We start from the raw sequence: 6,000 nt of genomic DNA, 5'->3' as shown, positions 1-6,000 counted from the left end.
GATTATATAGATTGGAATTATCTTTACAATATCTGAACAACACTGATTAAAAAGCTCCATAGTTGACTGGCCAGACAGAAACAAATATCGATTTGGTAAATGCAATGCTATTTAGATCTAACTAGCCTGGATGCCTGGTATTGCCCGGTATTGCCCGGGTGTTTGTACGTGTGTGTTGAGCAAAAAAAAAAGTTGTAGTTGGCAGGCAGGCTCGAACCCGTGTCGTGGAAGCGGAAAAGAAAGTGGAGGTGTGTGTGTGTAGGGGTGTTGGTTGAGCAAAAAAAAGAAAAAAGAAGAAAATTGCGAGCGTAAAAAAAAAGATCGATCCAGTAGTTTCGATAAAAAATCCGAATGAACAGACAGACAGACAGACTGACAGACAATCAGGCAGAATAAGAGAAATATGATATAGATTACAAACTTATATCAGGGTGTAGAAGGGTTCTGTTCAGTCTCAGAAGAGTATTATCTCAAGCATTACCTACCCCTTTAGTAGGAAGGATTCGTTTATTGTCGGTTTCTTGACAGCTTAGATCATGGCAACTTTAGTAACTACCCAAAGTGCACACTTTTTGGGTGGATGGGTGGGGGTCTGGATTCATCCACATTAAACTGACCTTGTGTCACATCCACTATACATAAAGAAGGGTAAATATTACCTGCACAGTGCACACGATTACACTGCCTTTGTATATATCGTACACGTTTACACAACGTTCGTAATTAAGTTTGTGCCCTTCTACTATTACTACTGCTATTCCAACTGTTATTACTACTGTTACTACAACTACGGCTACACTACTACTACTACTACTGCTACGCAAGCGGTATGCATTATGTTACTGTTTGTGTACAATAGACTTACGAAACTCATTCATTCATTTTTTCCCCCTTTTGCGTGTGTATGTGTGCATGGATCTATGTATTTAAGTGTTGGTTACTACTGTACTGATGTTTGCACATCTGTGCAGAGAGATTCTACGTGTATGTCTTATGTTATACGTGAACCTAATGAAGAAAGATCAGATTAAGCAGTTGTTTTTCTTTCTTGATTGTTTTGAAAACAATCTTCAGATTCTTGTGTAGTCGTGAGGATCGCTCTTCACGACAGGAATTGAGTAATTAGTCCTTTTGTTTCTTCTCCTTCTTTTTCTTTTTTTCTTTTTTTTTTCTTGCACGACAGAACAACAACTAACAACATTGTAGTTTTACTTTTTCATACAACAACAAACAAAAAACAAAGCAAAAAAAAAAAAAAAACGATGGCGATCGGATTACTTTTCTTCTCTTCTTCTTCTTCATCGTCATCCAAACCAAATCTTTCTTCTTGTCGTTCATTCGGATCTTACATTACCTTCAAATCTCGCGCAATGCTTTCTTCCATGGGTAAGTAACATCTTACTTTGATCATTTCTTCTTTAAAATAAAATCGACCCGTCTGTGGAATACAATACCACTGGGATGCTTCCCGGGTTACTACAACACGGTTGTTTTCAAGTCTAATGTTAACAAAGCCTTTTTGAGCGGTCCTCTTAAATAATTAATTTCTATCCGGTTTCAATCATCGTCTCCAATCAAGGCGTGCCTAATCACCCACCTGACAAGCCCATTAACTCTTATCCTCGAGTGGCCTTTGAACCTCGATAATCGGTGATCACATAAATTTAAAGAATTCTTTGTTAGTTCAAGTTACTCCCTCCATCCCACTTCCCAAAAATCATCACTTGGTCACTGACCCTGTTGAGAAGAAAATAATTTCCCATAACAACATGAGTAAATTAATAAATAAACAATCTATTACACATGCGCCGCCGTCTCACATTATAAATTACATTTTCTTTGTATCGTTGCTACTTTCACTTTCACTTTCATTTTCATTTTCATTTTCGATGAATATAAACAAATAACGCATTGTTTTTCTCTTAAATTTTCGATGTAAGCTTTATATTAATAAAATTGTGTAGCCACTTCTCATGTGTCTGTGCGTGTGCGTATTCATTGCATCTACGTGACTTGCACATTATTATTATTATTATTATTATTATTATTATTATTATTATTATTATTATTGTTGTTGTTGTTGTTGTTGTTGTCGTTGTTGTTGTTGTTGTTAATAATAATAATAATAATAATAATAATAATAATAATATGCGGCATAATCACGTTGACACACCGATTCAGTTTTTATATAACCGAAGTTAAGCAACGTTTAACCTGGTCAGTACTAAATGGGTAACCATTTGGGAACACCAGGTGCTGTATGTGTTCTCTGCTTATCTCAGAATTGTTTCCAGTCGTCCTAAAGTTTTCTTTTCTGCTGGAATCAGGCAGTTTCAACACAGGGGCAGTGCAATTGGGGATGGAGACGATTGCGCAACCTATGCTTCACAATTACACACGTAGCCACTCTTACAAGAAGTATCCACTGTTTTTAGAAACTGAGCGAAGGCATAAATCATAATAATAATAATAATAATAATAATAATAATAATAATAACAACACACACACACGAACCACAAGTGCAGACCAGACAAACTACTACAGAGACAAAACATGAAGCGCTACATGGAATCAAGAACATTGAAGCTGCATACCTATAAGTTCTCTAACCTCCCCCATCCCCCATTACAATATCACTGTCCCCCTACCCCCCAAAAAAGAGTGAGACCGAATAGCCAAGTAGCCAAGGAGGAAGGAAAGACCGAGGAGTGAGCACTGATCAGACCTCCACTGTATAATTGTGAAGAGAACTGGGACCTTGGGGAGGCTTAATGCCACTCAAATTCCAGTAAAGACACATGGCCTCTGTCAACGAGAAATCAATGGCAAGCAGATGTTGCGATAATGCAAATTTATTTGCAAATATTATCGAAAGAGATGGAGAGTACTGAAAAATCTGGGGAGACTTGTTGTCACTCAGCTTCCAGGGAACACCACAGGCTGTATTCAATGAGATCTTTGATGACCTGTGTGAAAGTTCCTTGTGAGCCAATAATAATAATAATAATAATAATAATAATGATGATGATGATGATGATGATGATGATGATAATCAGTGTTGGGATAATTAATCAGAATCGAAATCGAGAATCAGAAAAAAAATCGGAACTTTTGAGGGTATTGGAATTGGTATCGGAATCAGTAAAATTTGTGCCAATTTTCTGATGTCAGAAACGATTGTTTTATTTTAATTTTCAGTGGCAGTAATAATAAAATGATAAATACTTGTTGATTTTAAACTACTAGTAAAACTAAAATCTGTAGATCCTCTCCCCCACCCGAGTATTTCTACATTTGAAGAAAATGTGTTTTTACGATAATCGGAATAAATAACAACTGTATGCTTAAATATTTAGAGATTTATAAAGAATCGGAATTGGAATCGTTAATTCTATCGTAATCGGAAATTTAGTACAGAATCGGTAATTGTATTGGAATCGGGAAAAATATTGGAATCGTCCCATTACTACTACTACTACTGCTAATAATAATAATAATAATAATCATAATAATAATAGTGATAATAACAACAATAATAACAATAATAATAATAATAATAATAATAATAGTTGATGTCAAATTATTATTATTATTATTATTATTATTATTATTATTTATTTATTTATTTATTTATTTGTTTATAGCAGTAATCGAATATTTATTGTAATAAAAAATGCAATAACAAAATAAAATATATTTTTTAAAGATTGTATGTAAAAAAAATGTAATAACGAAACTAAGTCCACCAGAAAACTTTGGGGGGTTTTTTCGTTAGTCTTTATAATCTTTTGTTGATAGTTTTAAAAAGATGGGTTGAATTATTCCTTGTAGATACAATTAGTTTCTAATATTAAAATATGTTTTAATTTTATGCACCTTTTATTACGTTACAATTAAAGTATGATTTAAAAAAAGAATTTACTTTCTTGTGATGAGAAAGAAAATATTTATTCGCAAGGACCCGAGGCGTAGTGGAAAAAAGTACTTGGTAAAATTCAGTTGTAAAGTTACACTCTTTTGGAGGTCGAAAGAATAAGATTCAAGATACACTTGTGAATGGCTACCTAGTTAGGGCTGACGGAACAAGAGCATGCTACTGTCGTGGATTAAATAAAGGGTGCCACTCGAAGTTTCTTGCAGATTCCCGAGTTTGACAGAAACATTCCCGATTTGACAGTTTAACAAAATACACCTGAAGACCCGAAGAAGGTCGGAAGTTGCATCGACCGAAACGTTATGAAACTACTATTCAAGATGAGACCAGTAGTCCGAAGAATGAAATAATACGAATAATCAATCCACATCTAAAAAAAGTCAGAAACGGAAAGAATTACTTTCAATAACATTGTTTGCTTCTTTCTTTTTCAATTTTCGTATCAGCTGTTGAAGCTGAGGATAGAGCATCTCACCGGATGCCAAACATTCACCCGCTGTCACATATATTCCAACCGATAGATCTTTTTAAGATTCTACCCGTCCCTTTAAGTGCAATTGTTAACAGTGTGATTACAAAAGTGAAATTTGAAAAGTAACTTTAAATTTGTTGAATTTAGCTTGAACACAAAATAAAGGAGAAAAAAAGAGGCTAATTATTGGTAAATATTAATTTGAAAACAATTTCGAATTATACTGTGAAAAGAAATGTAATACGTGAACATTTGCTTTATGCATGATTCAAAATTGTTCTGAAAAGTTTTCAAATAACTATTCATCAATAATTAGCAATTTTTTCTCCTGGATTGTAAGATATATTGAAAATGCAATTCTTTTATAATTCACTCTTTGTTGAAATATGTGATTATAATAAACTTGTAAACTTTACTTTTTGTTTTATTAATTCAGTATTTCAGACACACACACACACACACACACACACACACACACACACACACACACACACACACACATATATACATATATTATATATTATATTATATATTATATATATATATTATATATATATATTATATATATATTGTATATGTATATATATATGTTGTATATGTATATATATATATATGTTGTCTATGTATATATATATATATATATATGTTGTATATATATATGTTGTATATGTATATATGTATGTGTGTGTGGGTTGTATATGTATATATATATGTTGTATATGTATATATATATGTTGTATATGTATATATATATATATATATGTTGTATATGTATATATATATATATATAACATATATATATGTTGTATATGTATGTATATATATACATATATATATATATATATATATAAAACACATGTACAATTCAATAAAATAAATAAGTCGATTAAAAACAAGATCGTTAAAATACACCCGAAGCGCTTTTCGTTCAGACTAACATTTTCAAGGGTCATAGGTCTGAAAATTATTATTTTTTTAGAATATTTGGTAGTGGTATGGAGTAAGAGCGGAGAGGAGGTTAAAAAAAAAAAATATATATCAACTGGTATGGAAACCTGTAATTATAGGTCTTACAAAATATTATTGGCAGTAATATTCTATAAGGACAATCCCATCTACATAAAAATTGTTCAATATACAAGATGGAGCAAATAAAAGGAGTTATAATATTTCAAATGTATTCTTTATCTTACATGAAATAATAAAAATTTTTGGATTTGAAATTTAACAATTTCACGTCATAAATTTATTGAATGACTAAAATTTTTTTTATATATATATATATATATATATATATATATATATATATATATATATATCCACAGTCAAACTACGTCGCAGCTCATACAATTTATGAAAGCCAGCAAGAGTCTTGGAATTGCGGTTTGTTGGCTTTCATGAATTATATGAACTGCAACGTTGTTTGACTCTAGAAATAATATCATCTCTCATATTTAAATATATATATATATATATATATATATATATATATATAGTGTGACCCCCCCCCCCCAAAAAAAAAAACAGAGGACATTCAATTGTTTTTCTGAGCATTTTACAGTCAACGGAGAAAAAAAGGCGAAAGACCCTAGT

The 6,000-nt window shown here is 31.8% G+C and overlaps 1 long non-coding RNA gene across 1 annotated transcript in view; it reads left to right on the top strand.

Moving 5' to 3' along the window:
• Positions 1-932: 932 nt before the first annotated feature.
• LOC145277547 (uncharacterized) overlaps positions 933-6,000 on the top strand; it is a 318,906-nt gene continuing 313,838 nt past the window's right edge. Inside the window, exon 1 of the long non-coding RNA XR_013868154.1 lies at positions 933-1,386. This is a non-coding gene — a long non-coding RNA (uncharacterized LOC145277547). The remainder of the gene's footprint in view (positions 1,387-6,000) is intronic.

This window comes from Euprymna scolopes, chromosome 1 (genome assembly GCF_053919585.1).
Source record: "Euprymna scolopes isolate OS-2025 chromosome 1, ASM5391958v1, whole genome shotgun sequence".
Taxonomy (NCBI): Eukaryota; Metazoa; Mollusca; class Cephalopoda; order Sepiida; family Sepiolidae; genus Euprymna; species Euprymna scolopes.
The sequence above is the reverse complement of the archived record's forward strand: the minus strand, read 5'-3'. Positions and strand labels throughout refer to the sequence as shown.